At 39.2% G+C, this 18,109-nt stretch overlaps 1 protein-coding gene and 1 long non-coding RNA gene across 4 annotated transcripts in view; one reads left to right on the plus strand and one right to left on the minus strand.

Moving 5' to 3' along the window:
* Positions 1-8,031, minus strand: part of LOC140478975 (uncharacterized) — a 196,685-nt gene extending 188,654 nt beyond the window's left edge. Inside the window, exons 1-2 of one of the 2 annotated variants that reach the window (XR_011960913.1) lie at positions 7,048-8,031; positions 6,773-6,936 (exon numbers count right to left, since the gene is read on the minus strand). This is a non-coding gene — a long non-coding RNA (uncharacterized lncRNA). Of the gene's footprint in view, positions 1-6,772 lie in introns of both variants that reach the window. The other variant, XR_011960912.1, reaches the window with a different exon arrangement.
* Positions 8,032-8,122: 91 nt separating this feature from the next.
* The window catches only part of LOC140478974 (cholinesterase-like), a 32,245-nt gene continuing 22,258 nt past the window's right edge, over positions 8,123-18,109 (plus strand). The window contains exon 1 of one of the 2 annotated variants that reach the window (XM_072572686.1): positions 8,123-8,228. The gene's annotated coding sequence lies outside the window, so the exon portion shown is untranslated. Of the gene's footprint in view, positions 8,229-8,359; positions 8,746-18,109 lie in introns of those variants that run through there. The other variant, XM_072572687.1, reaches the window with a different exon arrangement.

Raw genomic sequence — 18,109 nt, forward strand, 5'->3', positions numbered from 1 at the left:
CTCAGCCCAGCTCTGCATCATATCTAAGTCCCTCTGCAGCCGACAACAGCCCTCCTCACTGTCCACAACTCCACCTATCTTTGTATCATCTGCAAATTTACTGACCCACCCTTCGACTCCCTCCTCTAAGTCATTAATAAAAATTACAAACAGCAGAGGACCCAGAACTGATCCCTGCGGAACTCCACTTGTAACTGGACTCCATGCTGAATATTTACCATCTACCACCACTCTCTGACTTCTACCGGTTAGCCAGTTTTCTATCCAATTGGCCAAATTTCCCTCTATCCCATGCCTCCTGACTTTCCGCATAAGCCTACCATGGGGAACCTTATCAAATGCCTTACTAAAATCCATGTACACTACATCCACTGCTCTACCCTCATCCACATGCTTGGTCACCTCCTCGAAGAATTCAATAAGACTTGTAAGGCAAGACCTACCCTTCACAAATCCGTGCTGGCTGTCCCTAATCAAGCAGTGTCTTTCCAGATACTCGTAAATCCTATCCCTCAGTACCCTTTCCATTACTTTGCCTGCCACAGAAGTAAGACTAACTGGCCTGTAATTCCCGGGGTTATCCCTATTCCCTTTTTTGAACAGGGGCACAACATTCGCTACTCTCCAGTCCCCTGATACCACCCCAGTTGCCAGTGAAGACGAGAAGATCATTGCCAACGGTACTGCAATTTCCTCTCTTGCTTCCCACATAATCCTAGGATATATCCCGTCAGGCCCGGGGGACTTGTCTATCCTCAAGTTGTTCAAAATGTCCAACACATCTTCCTTCCTAACAGGTATCTCTTCTAGCTTATCAGTCCGTTTCACACTCTCCTCTTCAACAATACGGTCCCTCTCGTTCGTAAATACTGAAGAGAAGTACTTGTTCAAGACCTCTCCTATCTCTTCCGACTCAATACACAGTCTCCCACCACTGTCCTTGATCGGACCTACCCTCGTTCTCGTCATTCTCAGGTTTCTCACATATGCATAGAATGCCTTGGGGTTATCCTTGATCCTATCCGCCAGGGATTTTTCATGCCCTCTCTTAGCTCTCCTAATCCCTTTCTTCAGGTCCCTTCTGGCTATCCTGTATCCCTCCACTGCTCTGTCTGAACCTTGTTTCCTCAACCTTATGTAAGCCTCCTTCTTCCTCTTTACTAGACATTCAACCTCCCTCGTCAACCAAGGCTCCCTCACACGACCATTTCTTTCCTGCCTGATCGGTACATACATATCAAGGACACGTCGTATCTGCTCCTTGAAAAAGTCCCACATTTCCACCACATCCTTCCCTAACAGCCTATGCTCCCAACGTATGCTCCTCAATTCCTGTCTTACAGCATCGTAATTTCCCTTCCCCCAATTGTAAAATCTACCTTGTTGTGCGCACCTATCTCTCTCCATAACCAAGGTGAAAGTCACAGAATTGTGGTCGCCATCACCAAAATGTTCACCCACCAACAAGCCCACCACTTGTCCCGGTTCATTACCGAGTACCAAATCCAATATGGCCTCCCCTCTGGTTGGACAATCTACATACTGCGTTAGAAAAGCTTCCTGGACACACTGCACAAACACCGCCCCATCCAATCTACTTGATCGAAAGAGCTTCCAATCAATATTTGGGAAGTTGAAGTCGCCCATGACTACGACCCTGTGGCTTCTGCACCTTTCCAAAATCTGTTTCCCAATCTGTTTCTCCACATCTCTGCTGCTATTGGGGGGCCTATAATAAACACCCAACAAGGTGACTGCACCTTTCCTATTTCTGACTTCAGCCCATACTACCTCCAGAGGCAGATCCCCCTCAAACTTCCTTTCTGCAGCCGTTATACCATTTCTAATTAGCAATGCCACCCCCCCTCCTTTTTTACCACCCTCCCTAATTCTTGAAAGACATTGTATAATGACACAGATGTTATCAACAAACAGGTTAAGTCACAGGGAAGATACCTGCCCCACCATTGGACTCATGTGGATGCTGCTGGCTATGGTCACTGCACAGATGGTTTGTGTGGGACGCACTGGTAATCCTTGGTCTCATTCTAGGAATATACATTGCCATCTGCTTATGCATGAAATTGACCTTGCATTGCTTTTCCTAAGCCAAAGAAGAATCTTGTGAATCGACCTTTGTTCACTCCTGTACCTCCATGTCCGAACTTTTATGCCGAAATCAGGTATCTTTCCAAATCTGCTCATCTGGACAATGACTCGCCGGAAGAGACGTTTGGCTTGTTGCAAATACAAATGGACTGAATGAACTAATTGTACTTGTATACGCTGTATTGTTATTATGAAATGATAAAAGGAGGGAATGACAAAGCGTGTAGCCTTAAATGTGACACATTTGCTGCAGAGAATGCAGGAAAGTGATTGTTCAAAGGAATTGGGAATATCTGTTCTTCGTGTCAATGGATCAGCGTAAATAAGCTGATAACATTTGTTCACTTGTGGAATGTGTGGCAGTATTTCCTTCTCATGCCAGGGATGCATATTTCACAATAGGATGTAGAATAACTAAATTGCTGGATTATATCAAAGGCTCTTAACAAAACTCATATTCAATAGGAAAAAAACTTGTAATTTAATAAACTGAGTGAAATATGCATGTAATAGAATAATCCTGATACATTTTCATGTATACCACACTGAGCAGATTTGAATTTATGAAGCGCAGTTCCCTCATCTTGACTGCTCTGCAATGGGAATGTCTCATTACCCTTATAGGCTAGGAAAACACATAAAGACTGCAAGTAGCATTGTAAGGAAGTTGCGTGACTGAGAGAGAGAAAACTTTCTTCCGTAAATTACATTCACTGATTGAAGGGTTGAAGGAGCACAGAGAGAGAGAGAGAGAGAGAGGGATGACAAAGCTCGGAAAGTTTAACTCTTTATGGTCTGATTTGAGTGCCCACTTGCTTGTCATAGATTGAATGTTTGTGTGTTCTTCCCTGGAGCTCGAGAATCAGGAATGTTATGAATTTAATTTGCATTTTGGGAATCTAAGATGATTTTAAAAGAAAAAGCCATTTTGTAGGACAATGATACTGGATATGTTAGCTGAGCAAGATTACCTGATGACTTTTTCCACATAATTTAGACTAGCCTCTTGTTATGATGTACTAGCCAAAGTAATTGAACCATCTGGCCTGGCTGGCTCAAGGGTGTCCCTCTGTGATGGTGCATGTAGCTTAATTAGTCAAGCATACAAAGACCTGCCAATGAGTTTCACTTCCACTGTAAACTTTTGCCATTTTATTGCTACTTATCTGATTAAGGACATGTGGTGTTTTTGTAATTTTAATCCCAAATTCTGTATAAAGACAGCTTGCTTGCAGCAATAAGGGGAGAGCTTAGGGTAAGAGCTGGCGCGGCTACTCAGTTAATGGCTTTCGAACCTTAGCTCAAGTCTGGCTTGTCAGTATATATGTTATAGAGTATCATTGATGCCATTGGTAAATAAAGGTAATAATTTAAACTAAACTGTCTAAAAGAGTTTTATATTCCAGACTACCAGAGAGTACAATCTCCAGGACGAACCAAGAGAGGCTACTGGTCGAGGCTATTAGGGATTCCCTGAGCCATAACAGACATCATGTTGAGATTGTACAGGACGCTGGTGAGACCTCTTCTGGAGCATTGTGTCCAGTTCTAGCCATCCTGTTATAGCAGAAATAGTACTAAGCTGAAGAGGGTTCAGAAAAGATTTCCAAGAATGTTACCAGGAATGGAGGGTTGAGTTATAAGGAGAAACTGGATAGGCTGCTACCTTTTTTCAGTGGAGCATAGGAGGTTGAGGAGTAGCCTTATAGAGGTTTATAAAATCATGAGAGGTACAGATAATGGCAGGTGGGGGATTTCAAGACTGGGGGCATATTTTTAGAGTGAGGGAAAAAGATTTTAAAAAGACATAAGGACATTTTGTTTTACACACAAAGCAGTTCATGTGTGGAATGAGCTTCCTGAGGAAGTATTGGATGTGGGTACAGTTACAACATTTAAAAGACATTTAGATAAGTACATAAATAAGTAATGTTTGGAGGGAGGTGGGAGGGAGATGGGCCAAGTGCAGGCAGGTGAGACTAATTCAGTTTGGGATTATGGTTGGCATGAACTGGTTGGACTGAAGGGTCTGTTTCCATGCTGTATGACTCTATGATTCAAGATCACTATTTGACAAAAGTTCATGAACAAAGAGGTCACTAATTAAATCAGGCTTATTGCTCATTACTAGATTTGATATTGCTTGTTACCTTGTTGCATCCAAGAAATATTGCAGTACAAAACAATCCGAGCTACACTCTAGAAATTCACAACCTTTCCGGCAGATGCTTGTCTGTCTGTTAAGAATATTAAGAATGTTAAGAATAAAATCCTCCACTCCCTTTGCTATATGGTTGCCCATTGTCAGCATTAATACAATCGAGCATGTCTGAGCTGCTACCAGGTGGCCTATATGACATCTATTGTGGATCTTGTTCCTTTATAGTTCCTCAGTTCCCCTCATTACATTCTCCCTCACTGTAGAATTGATGCTGTTTCTAATCAGTAATGCTACTCCAATGCTCTGCCATTTCCTCTACACTTCCCGTAAACCCTATCACCTGGTATTTTCAGTTCCAAGTCCTGACCATCCTGCAGCCAAGTCTCCATAATGGCTACTATATCATAGTTTCCAATTTGAATCTGGCCTTCCAGTTTATTTAATTTGCTCCTTACACCCTCTGTGTCTTTGTATAAAGAACTCTAATTTTGGCTGTACACTCTATCGTGTCCTTCAGCATCTTTTTATTATTTCTCCCTCCTGTCTTGCTCAAAACACTTTTTATAGTCCCTTGATCTTTAAAATAGCTTTCCTTGTTCACTGTATTAACTTCTACCTTCTCCTCATATACTGACCTGCTGGTCTAGTTCCCATCCCCCGCCACACTAGTTTAAATCCTCCTGAGTGGTCCTAGCAAACCTCCCCACAAGGATATTGGTACCCTTCCAGTTTAGGTGCAACCCGTCCTTTTTGCAAAGTCCTATCTACCTTGCAAAAGATCCAAAGATTCAAGTATCTGAAGCCCTTCCTCCTGCACCAGCTCTTTAGCTTAATATTCAACTATACCACCTGCTTATTTCTGGCATCACCAGCATGTGGCATGGGGAGTAATCCTGAGATTACAGCCTTAGAGAGCTTGCCTTTTAACTTACTAAATTATTTTTATGAGACCTTATCACCCGTCCTACATATGTTATTCATCCCAATATGTCCATGGCCCCTGGCTGTTCACCCTCCCCTTTCAGAATGTCCTGTGTCCTCTTGGAAACTCTGGCACCAGGTAGACAAAATACACAGTGCTAGATAGTGGCCACGATAAAGCCTGAATCAAGCAATGGCCCCAGCTGACAGCCTGGAGTTCTATCAGCAAAATCACTCTTGGAGGGCTCAATGCAGGAGATTCTATGTAGAATGTTCCACTTTTATATTTTAAAACATATTTTATATTAACAGTTATTTAAGCTGCCAGTTTAGGAATTTAGCTATCTTAAAGTACTGTTTTCTGCTTAGAGAGGACAGGTTTACTGTTTAAATTTTTGTTTTGCTACAGAATTGCCTAACCTCATCGGAATCAATACTTCACTTGTCTCACCTTCAGTTGTCTCTCACTGATGACTCTGATTTTTAGGAACATCACCACTCAACCAATGTAAACTAAGGCCTTATTGTACCTGTACCAGCTTTGATCTTTTCTTTAATTCTCCCTCCTGTCTTGCTCAAAACACTTTTCATAATCCTACCTTGTTCCTTAAAATGGCTCTACTTGTTCACTGTATTTACCTCTACCTTCTCCTCACATGCTGACCTTGTGCTTCAGTTCCCACCTCTGTGCCACACTAGTTTAAATCCTCTCAAGCAGAACTAGAAAACCTCCCCAAAAGGATGTTTTCTAATAACTATTTTTTTTAATTTAGTAATTTTCAAAAATAGTCATGCAATAAAATAAACATGATCTTATTTACGACTAAAGCTTTTCTGCAGTTATTTTAAATTGGATCACTCAAAAAATTAAAATGGAGCTAAACAATCCACACAAATGTGTAGTTCACAGACACCCTGCAGACACCCAGGTGTGATCATGACATATGAATTGGTTCTGATAAAACACGATAGCTCCAGTTTCATGCGATCTTGCGTTATAAGAAAACCGTGCAATAGTGACCGTCAATTTAAACTGATGGGGTTGGAATCACGTTATAGCCAATACAGGTAAGGAAAGTTTGCATTCAACAAATAACGGTCTAAATTCTTTAACCGTGTTAAAGTAATACATGTTATAGCAGAGCTATTACAATATGATCTACAGCTGTACCTCATTACAATATGATCTACAGCACATTTTGTAATATGTATAGATTATAAATATTAAATAATGAATTCATCGTACTATTACTTTACCATAAATTTAATTTATAGTGTAGTTTTGTACAGGAGGTCTTACGGCTGAAGGCGTAGGACAGCTGTCTGAGTCAGATGCTTCAGGCTCAAATCCAATTCAGGCACTAGTTAGCCATGGAAGTTAGCCATTCATGATGCACATTGTTTACCAATCTGCGAATCTTTCCATCATGTGAAGGCAAGTTTGGAAGAGATTCTTAGTCAGGTATTACTATCAATATGTCTTGCCTGTGTGACAAGACATTGCAAAATTTCCTCAGACGACATGCTGTAATGAATGAACATAACCAAAGAAGACACTCTTGGGAAATAATACTACCTTACCTCATGTATAACAGTCCAGGTAGTTCAGAAACTAAATACGTCGAGTGCAATTGAACCTGATATTCTTCTTGGGTTACTTGATTTATTTGTTTTTGGCACTCTCCCTTGTGAATCCACTGAACATTGGCCAGGAGGTAGGGCGGTGAAAGTGACTGATGTTGATACTGGAGCCAAAAAGATAAAGGCAAATTACCTCAAAATAGAAACAGAGCATGTAGCACTTCATATTTATCCTGGAAGCCATTGAAAGGAAGTACTGAAATGTTCTTCCTCACCATTCACATGATCTCCATGGCATGCTAAGTTAAGATTCTAGTTGGGGAATGAACCTCACCAATCTCCTTGGCTTCAAGTCAATGTTTGTTGCCTTGATTTAAATCTATTGGCATCTATATATTATGTGCTGTTTTGCCAAATGTATTGGCTATTATCTGTACACTTCTGCAATGCTGGTTTGAACACATTGCTGGTATCTTGCAGTCTGCTACTGTGAAGTTCACTTGAATTTAGCACAGCTGGATTCTTTGAGAGACATGTCAGATCCAAAGTACTGGACAAATACTGTAGTTACTCTTGGTGCATCAGGAATTCAAACAATCCTTTTCTGGAAGTATATCAACACAAATTTTGCCTGTGCTTTGAAGTGGGGCTGTGTAGGCATGAAAAATGCATATGACACAAGTACAACCCAAAATAATTGGAAGCAGGTGGAAGTCATGGATTTAGATCTTGATACTTCATCTACATGCAAGTGTCCTTCAGTGGTTGTATAGTTCTTTGGCATAGCAGAACTGTTGGCAGGTAAATGCTATTCTGGGGCACTAAATCAACACTTTAACTGTACATTGAATCGTCTGATCTTTCAGACACATTGCTGATATTTCTCCAGAGAAAGAAGTGCAGCTATCCCAAACCAACGTGTGCACCTTGTCCATCCCAACAGACTGAGAACCTGTTTAGCTATACCATTCTGAAAAGCAGTTTTCTTTGCAAGAATGCATGTACCTAAATCATATCAGTATTCCTGGTATACGTCTTCAGTGACAGCTGGCATTTGAGTGTAACAGCATTCTGGTCAAGAACAATCAAAGTTTTTTTTTAAACTCCCACAAGGACCCAGAGTGAAGTCGGAGGTTGCGAAAGCCTAAACCGCGATGTTGTTTGTCCCCTCTCTCCTGGTCTGTTTGTCTGCGCATTCTGTTCGGAATGTTGCGCTGTCTCATCCAACTCGACCCGAAGCCTCCCAGCCGGCCACCAACTCCGCGATGTCGCCGGCGGGGGAGGGGGGGGGGGGGGGGGGTGCGCGCGGCGCGGCGGTTGGTGGTGGCGGTGGTGCGCGCGGCGCGGCGGTTGGTGGTGGCGGTGGTGCGCGCGGCGCGAAAACTGGGCCGAGGGGCGCGCAGAGACGGAGATAGCATCAGCGAGAGGTTGGGCGGTGAGGGCGCACTACAGGGAGGTAGGTGTCGGGGTTTTCGGGGGGGGCGTTGGATTGGTGATCGGCTCCTCGGGTATTTATTTCTGTCGCTGCGCTCACCGTCAACTTTGGCCGGTCACTTGTGACAGTGGTGTGTGGACAAATTTCAGTCTTCCTTCTCTTTAGTTTAGAAGGATTTAGATTTGCTCGTTTACTTAATGGCTGCTGATGAAGAGGCGCCGGGCGGGTTACTGTTATCCCTCAGGGTCACTGTGAGATCTTCCTGTGCCTTAATACGTTGTCTAGCAATAGTTACACCCTGGGAAACGAGCGAAAGGCTGATCGGAACGATTTCAACTCTTGGTTCAGTGCTGCACAAGAGTTCAGCCTTCCACTCGAAGTTATTGCGTTGATTTCAACAACCGTGAAATTAAACCTAAAATGAGAAATGTGTGAGCTCGGTCCATGTACTGTGGTGTGAACAGATTGGCACAGTCCAGAGTATGTAAACCGTTCAAGCATCTTTCTGTGAGGATGCAGTGAGACGCAACAAATTTAGGTATTTGCACAAAATACGTTTGTGTATTTGCACAAGTGTTACGTTTCTGTACTTGCAAACAAAACTAAAACTAATGTGATTGCACAATGCGAACGTTAGAAACATCAACAGGCTATATTTGTCAATTTGCACAAGTTTTGTCACATATAAAGAACTTTTGTTTTCTAGCAATAATAGAAGTTGTTGATCACCATTTTCTATTTAAATATTTACCTATCAGGTCAAAATATTGCAGAAGTGAATTTATAATAAAATATTTATGGTGCAGTTTATAATGTTTGCAAACGTTTATAGTTATTTTTACTGCACTGTAGTATTAATGTCAACAAATGCAGTAAATCACAGTGTATTGATTTTTACACTGGTATAAATATTTGGAGGAAGTTGTGTGCCATTGTGAGCAGTTTGGTGTTCAAGTCCCACTCCAGATTTGATGACCATTTGAGGGGATGTGATGCCCTAGTAGTATTGCCACTGTTAATCCTGAGAGGTAGCTAATATTTTGGGGAGGTAAAAGCAATGACTGCAGATGCTGGAAACCAGAGTCTAGATTAGAGTGGTGCTGGAAAAGCACAGCAGTTCAGGCAGCATCCGAGAAGCAGTAAAATCGATGAAGGGCTTTTGCCCGAAACGCCGATTTTACTGCTCCTCGGATGCTGCCTGAACTGCTGTGCTTTTCCAGCACCACTATAATCTAATACTTTGGGGACTCAGATTCAAGTAAAATTTTTAAAAATCTGGAATTAAGAGCTGTTGACAGTTGGAAAACCCCATCTGGTTCATTAATGTCCTTTGGAGAAGGAAACTGCCATCCTTACCTGGTCTGCCCCACGTGTGACTCCAGATTCACAATATGGTTGACTCTTAACTGCTCTCTGGGCAATTAGAGTTGGAAATTAATGCAGGCCTAACAAGAAAAGTTGATATCCTGTGAATGAAAAAAAAAGAAACTAGGCAAGTCTTGCAAACTGTAAATAGTTTTGGTCTGCCTAAATGCTATAAAATGCAAAATAAATGCTAGCCTAGCTAGCAACACCTTTGTCCCATGAACGAATCAAAAAAACATTGCATGTGTAAAGCGGCCAAAAGAATTGAATAATCTCCTGCAAATCCTTCAAATGTTATGGCAGGTGGTAAGAGCAGGAGTGTACCTTGGTCAACCGTACTTGATGCGGAGTGGAACCCCCTCAAGCTTTGTATAGCCTCTGAGACCGCTTCCATGAAAACTTGTAATGGATGTAGACGTGTGATTCATCTGTTGACTGTTAATGGTAACTGGAAACTGAAGAAAAATTGATTTTGTAATAGTGTAATATGAGAAACAAAGCTTACTCACTTCAATAATTTCAGTCCGAGACAAGATCTGAATCAATCAGTTTCGTTTATTATACGCTTGCAAGCGTGGTGCCTAAAATAGACACGCAGAGTTTAGCAAGTACATATATAGGATTCGTTTCTCCTTCCCTCCTCCCACTACTCTAAACCCGGTGTCCATTACTATTGTTTATCTCTTGCCTTATCCGGCCTTGTGCATAACAAAGTACAAGTTTTACTTGGCCATTTCACCACATCCTGCTGTGGTCCATTGTTAGGTATATCCTCCTTCACTACCATCTGTTTCCCTTACTTGTGACATTTCCTCCCATTCCTCAACAATGTTGAGCCTTATGACCTTTGAATTGAGGTTTGTTTTTGTTTTTGCAGAAGTGGGAAACAGATGCTTATAACTACTGTTTGTACAAACATATCTGGCTTAACCTACACCCTTACAGCACCTTATGTATTTGTCTGTAACATCTACCATTGTTTGCAGGCACATTTCATTCTTGTATGCACATTTTAGCTAATACAAAACCAATTATATATTTCCTTCCTATTTGAAACAATTATATACTGGTGTGAGTTCATTTACCTTGCAAAAGGAATTATGATTACTTTACCTATATCCCACATGTAATAAAGAAAATTATATGTTATAATTCCAATGGGATATAATAGGATGTTATGATGAGTACCTTTAATTCAGGAAAACATCAATAATTCATATTTGAAGTTGTAGTGTCAAGTTGAAGAGTCCATACAAAGTTGTGAACTGCTAATCTGCAATAACTGTTGGGTGCATATAAAAATAGTTGAACTATTACATTTCTTAAATAGTGAGATACTGACATGTTTGCCAAAAGTCAATAGCTTATCCTAAAAAAAAATAATCTATTACATGATATAATTGATCTTAGTATCCTAATGCAGTATTGGAAAAAAAAACAGTCATAGTACCTTCCCTTAATTACTATATGATATCTTTTGTCAGTTGGATGAACCTTTATAAATGGTGAAGTACTCTAGCATCAAATAGCCAACTGAAACACGCAATGTCGTGCTCCCACAAAGAAGTTACTTGAGTGAGACATGGGGGAGGATGATTGTAGTTTTTATTTGATAGTTTTGTACAATATTATGAATGGTATGTTGGCAAATGCAATGTTCTATTGATTACGACATGGTTTTACAATTATAGATAGTTCAAAAGGGTCATTGTTGCAATAAGTTATAAATCTTTGTTTTATTTAGTAAAGTTTCTAATGTTGGTAATTTATATAATGTGGAATGATTGAAAATTATTAAACAAGCCTTTTAATCTAACAAGGTTGCTCCTTATATTTCTTCATGCTACTCATCGATATTGATACATCGTATTGGATAGCATGAATTTTGTCAGGTGACTTGACTATTGGCTTCTATGTAGGATTAATTTTATATTGTGATGTGGGACACTTCTTTAGAGCAATATAAATGGAATGCATGTAGAACTGGTTATTTTGTGACTGGCACATTTTTGTTTTAAATTTATAAATTGACACTTGTGGGGTTTGGCATTAGGATGGAAGACAAAAAGAAAATATTCTGACCAAGATGTTTGATCTTACTTCAATGCTCACTCATTCCGGTACCAGCAACCACTCAAAATTATGTTTCTATCAATCTTATCTAATCTGAAATAATTTTGAATTCATCCATCAAATAATCTTATTATAATCCAAAAAGCTGAATTGTGAAAGTTAAAAAGAGATAATATTTACCCAGTTTAATAAGCATTTATTTGTAGTTTTAACACATGATAAATGCACAACTCATAATCCGAGAGTTTCATTTTTTTTATTTACTGGGGCATAAGTGAATCGCCTGGACATAATTAAATATCCTGTAATTAAAACTTACAATCACCTTTGTTTTAATGAAAAAAAAATTAAATATATTTTCAAGAGTATTTGATTTTTTAGGCAGCATTCCAATGAAGCACAATGCTCTGTGAAATTTCTGAATCTTTGGCACTTGTCCCAAACAAGCATGCACTCACCAGGGTAATCAAGCAAGCCCACAGATTATAAAAGTGACTTTACAAGTTACACTTAAGTTTCTGACAGGTTACATTCCAGAATGATTAAACATGTTTTAAAAATAAAATATACTTTTCCAGAAGTTAATTGAATAAAACAAAAGGCTGAATCTTACCTTATTTTGGTGATGTCTGTGTTGCATCTAGTGTTTTTGGAGCAGTTCCTACCTTGAGGCCTCGAGAAATTTCTGGTTTTCTTAGTAAACCTACCTCATTAACTACTTTCCCTGCTTTTATAGCAGCCCTTGTATCCAATTCTGGTTCAACCTTACCCCAAACCATTTTTAGAATAACTCACCACTCACTAGATGTCTCAGAATTCACAGGCATGCCTTGCACAAGCACCATCTTTAACAATCTGTACACACAGACAAACACTGTGAGTTTGGAGCTGCCTTGCATGGTTACTGACATTTGTCCCAAACATCACAAACAAGGGAAATTTGTGGCCTGCTTTGCAGACAGACATCTGAAGGTCCTGCTAGATAGGGTGGTATAGACATGGGGCTTTCACTTACTGAGGAACAGCAATAGAAGTGATGACACCACATTATGCTATTCTGGTCTGAGATTGCTGTTTGGGTTAATGTAGGCTTGGTAGTGTAGAGTAATATGCAACTGTGTTGGAAGAAGAGCAATGCCATAGGACGTGTCTGGCCAGTGCTAATGGAGCATGCCCTGAGATGATAATGCCTGATTATCAACAGGAGTTCATATAAAACTAGTGGGAAGTTGGATTCAGCAGGTAGCTGCTGTGGTTTCCACATCAATATTTCTCAATGCCTAGCTTTTTTGGTGAAATGGTATAATAAAAGGCTGAATATTTATGAGGCAAGTTTTACCATTAGTAAGCTTTAACTAGCATTAATCTTCCTTAACTGCTAATTCACTGCTTTGTGAGAATCCTACTGTAATATTTGTCACAAACAAAAGACATCATGTGCAGTGTCGCCAATATTTTTGTCCAGTTGCTGCACAAATTTGGCCATAATCATGCTGCGCCCACATCTATAAGATTCGGTCAATAATCTACTTTTTTACTGAGCATATTAAACATACCCACAGCTCTTGGAGTCAAACAATAAATTATTCTAACTTGGATTCTTGTTGTATCTGTTGTTTTGTGTTTGTATTCTCCAGTTCAAACACAGTTTAAGATAAATAACCTGCTTATATCATCACCCCATATTTTGTTTTTTCTTAATTCATTCATGGGATGTGAGTGTTACTAGCAAGATTCACAATTGTTGGCTACCCCTAATGGCCCTTCAGAAGGTGGTGATGTGTGACCATCTTGGAACAGCTGTGGTCTTTCTGATGTAGTTAGGAAGTTCCAGGCTTTTGACTGAATGGCAGTGAAGGATCCGCCATGTAGTTCAAAATCAGAACAGTCTGTGACTTCGAAGTTGTGGTGCCCCCATATATGTGCTGCCCTTTTCCTTTTGAAGTCATAGAAGTCAATGGTTTGGAAGATGCTGTTACTCATACACATTTCAATCGCGTTTTGCCTTTTCTGGATTATAATATGCTCTGGCAAAGACCAATGGCAGCAGCACTGACCTGTTCCCACAGCATAAAAGCAATGAATGGTTGGGTGCAAAAAGGGATGTCATAAGGAAATAATACCTAACATTGTAGAATACTTCAAAATGCAGCACAGCGAAATCAGGATGTTTAAATGCCATACTTTATCATGTATATTACAATTAAATTCATACCTGTAATATAATTAATTTGCATATAAAAATGATTTGGAAAATCTTCTCATCACATATGATTTCAAATTGCTTCTAATGCGTCCATCTTTCTGCTCTGTTAACATGTATTAGTGGTGTTGCACTAATGATGTCAACAAGGGAGTTCAATAGTGCTATAATTGTGTGCTGGCTTGACATTCTTTTCTGTTTACCCAGATTGAGATGCAAATGCTTTCCTTCTCTTTTAAATTAAGAGAACAAAACACACATTCACTATTTAATTTTTCTTTTCATATTACAGTAATCAATTTATTTATTTGCAAAAGGTGAAGTGGGGCTGGAAATTCTAACATTTATGTGCAATACCTGGAGCGTTTGCAGAAATTCCACATGGCTGTCCTTCAACTAATTGCATCTGGATATTTCCCAACCTAAGTAGGAATTAGTCTAAGTGCAAAAAAAATTTGGACGCTTCCCTAATCATTTTGAATGAAATTAGTTCAGGTCCTTTGTTTTCATGTAATGTACAATAAGGATGATATTGAAATGAACATGGCTATCCCAACTTAGGCAGTATCACACCTCTTTGCTCACAATATCTTTTAAAAGTTATGTAGCTTTATAATAAGTTTGTAGCATTGTGAGTATGTAACAATAAATCCAATTTTTAAAAAAAATGCATTTTCTACAATCAGCACTCAACAATTCTTAAAACTGATACTAAGGATACAAAGAAGTCTATGTAAGTTTTCTTAAGTATTTTGCATTATGGCATTGCTTCAATATCAATACCTCATATAATGGTATAACCCCCTACTTACTGTATTCCAAAATACTATATTAAATCATATTCCTTATATGGTAGAATTGTTTTGTACTGAACACTTCTACTCTGAAGCTCTTATAGATTAAAAGATAAATTGTAGCAGGTGATGCAGCTGGCAGTGAAATTATGCCTTATGATGACAACAAAAAAAAGCAAAAGAACATACAAATGGCCTATATAATAAATCTATTTAACAACTGTCTGTCAGTAGCAGTTTATGAGTCACACAATTGTTTTTCCGATATGAGAACAGTATGAGGTCATCATTGATATAATTTCTGTTGGCTCCAAACTTCAAATGACGTTTGGGACTATATTTCACAAGATTTTTAGATATCCCAGCTTCCAAAATGTAGAATAGCAGACACCCAGTATCATTTTTGTACTTTTTCATTTAGCTGTTCCAGTTTGCTGTTAAGACAAGTTCAGCTTTATAATCTTTTGAAACATGGAATGCACAGTGCCCAACTCCTTTAAATTGATTAAAGGGATGACCAGATTTGGAGTTCATAACAAAATAAGACTGCAGCATTTTCAGGTTGAATAGTATTTTTATTGTATCCAAACTTGTTGATTTTTCTTCATCATATTATCAGTGTGCACTATTTGGCGGTGGTGGGTGGGGTAACAAAAGACCTTAAAATAATTCTACTATATGACTACAGTTTTTCTCTGGTTCTAAATGTTGGATAAAATAGAATTTTACTTCATGTAGTTTAATACAATCCATGCCAGTACTTGGCAAATCATTTACCTCTATGTAATTAGGTCAAAACAGGTTATTAGTTTATATTTTGTCACCCTTTTAGAACTCGTATCAAATGGAAACAGGAATTCTAATTAGCTAAAATTAGGGTAATTAAATGTAGTTTTCATTCTGTACTTGATTATATTTGCCACAAAGTGCTTAAGACACTGGCATGATTATTTGTGAAGCACTGTTTTGTCTATACCATGATTAGATACTTTATGTCCTGCCAATGCGCTTGAACACAAAGTTGGTATCATTGACATGATTGTGCAGCTGAACTACACTGAAACTCCACAATGGAACCAGAAACAGTGTGTCCTTTGCTGTTGTCTCTTCTTCACATCTCTGTCCTTTGTCCCTTTCATTGCCTTGTTTGCAGTATGCAAAAGAAACTGTGCAGTTTGGTTGCTGTATCAGTAATTTTGACAATCTTATATCACGTCAATATGGATCCAATTGAAATCTGATTACAAGGGTACTTTTTGAATTCAAAACTAGGAAAGCTATTATAAATTATTAACTTGAGTAGTCTTTAGAATAATCTATAATTTTTCACTTTCCAAAATTATTTTGATTAAGTTATGCATGGAAAATTAGAAACTAGCAGATAAATTTAGATTATTACATAGATGAACAATGGTTAAATATTCCTAGCTAAAGGGTTACCACCCGAAAGGGATCTATTCACAAATAGAGTTTCATATTGTGGATATTGGCATCATTTATCATTTATGTTAATGATTTGACTAAGGATGTTTAAGGAAGCATTGATAAATTCACAGGTCACACAAAATGAATAGATATTCATTTATGTAGAATGGCTTAAGGAAGTGAAAATATAAGATATAATATTTAAGCTATGTAAGATTTGGGATGTCTGCATTTAAAATCTGTGCCTGTACGTATTGGTACACGGAGAAGATTATTCAGCTTCTGGAGAATGTGTAGAATTGTTATTGCTGTTAATTATCAGTATGAATTACAAAGAATAAATGCAAGGTAGTTTTGTGGCATAAGGAAACTTGACAAGACACTTGAAAATTCTATGACTTTAACTAATATTGCAGATTCCCACTAAACAACGCATCAAATTGATAGTTAATCCATTGCACAACAAGCTGCAGGAATCTATGGCAGGCAACCCATAAGGTGGAGTACAGGAGAGTCAGGGACCAAATGTTATCTCTACTGATTGTCATGAATTCGAAGTAATCACACTTTAGACCAGTGCTTCCCAAATGTTTTCCCATTGTTGATCCTATTTTGAGGCTTTAAAATTGCTGTGACCCCAGAGCATGAAAATCTGTGAGATTAGTGGACGCATGAAAAGCAGGGAGAGGAAGGATTGGCGAGCTGTGAGAGTTGAGGCTGTCTTATTTTCATTCTTATGTTTAACCATACATCTGGAAGTTCTATCACACCCAACTGAAGGTGAGTCCCACAAGCAAATCACCATGACATTTTTTTTTCAAGTAATAACCACCACTGATAAATGACATGATTTTCCAATTGTTCAGTCTCTGCTCAGAGCTCACTAAGAGCAATGCAACATCACCAAAGGTGAGGCAAAGTTATAAAGAGAGGGAGAATTCCAAATCAAAATGGGCTTGGAAGGAGAAATAAAGCACTCCACCCCTTGCAAAGCCCGCATTTCTCTAAAAGCATGAAGAGTGGGCACTGCATGCTCCATGTTTAATGACAGCTGGGCATGAACATTGCTGCTAAAGAGAGGTATGCAGTCAGCAATCTGAGGCTGTTTCAAGATAGTATCTATGAACCTGTTCAGAGATGTTATTAAATATATCTGGAGCTTGTGGGACTTGAACCTGGGCCACATCCTGGTCCAGGGGTAGGGACATTAGAATAGAATAGAATGACCTCTATTGTCATGTGTATTCAAGTACAGATGTACAGGAATACAGTGAAAAGTTTACAATGTCACCTCTCATGGTGCCATCTTAGGTACAAAATACCTAGGTACAAATGTTACCTACAAAAAGAGCATTAGAAAAGAAAGTGCATTACCTTAATGCTTCAAAGCATAAAATAGAAATAAGATATAGTTAAGAAGGATAGACATTACAGTCAGATAAACTTTACGTTTCAGCCCCTCATTACACGGGTTTCCATATGTGGTCTGACTGGCCTTGCAAGTCGTCAATTGCATGCGCCAGACCCCAGTCCAGCAACCATTCCTGCCTCGCTTCAGACCTCCAGCCTGCTCCACTCCAGCTCTCGGCTACTCCACACCACTCCAAGTTTCCAATGTGCTTCTCTCTAGCTCTCGGCCACTCCATGCCACTCCAGACCTCCAGCTCTCTTCGCTTTTATCACTATTTTTTTTCCCTCTTCTTGTAACCTTTTTTTCACTAATCAACCTATTCAAAAATGTTACTAAATAACTCTTGAACAAATGGGACTGAACCTGGCCCTCTTGGTCCAAGGATCGGGAAATTACCGCTACTTCATTTTTTTCTCTTTCTTAAGAGCTCTTCTTCTGATCATACTGTTCAGAGATGTTATTACACACCTCTGGAGCAGGTGGGATGAATCCAGTCCTCTCACTCCAGGATGGGGACACTACGACTGATCTGCAAAAGGGCCTCCTTGAGGCGGTTTTAATTTTTTTTAACCCATTCTTCTAATCAACATGTTCAGAGGTGTTATTACACGCCAGTTAGATTGGCAAGTTA

This window comes from Chiloscyllium punctatum, chromosome 6 (assembly GCF_047496795.1).
Source record: "Chiloscyllium punctatum isolate Juve2018m chromosome 6, sChiPun1.3, whole genome shotgun sequence".
Lineage (NCBI taxonomy): Eukaryota > Metazoa > Chordata > Chondrichthyes > Orectolobiformes > Hemiscylliidae > Chiloscyllium > Chiloscyllium punctatum.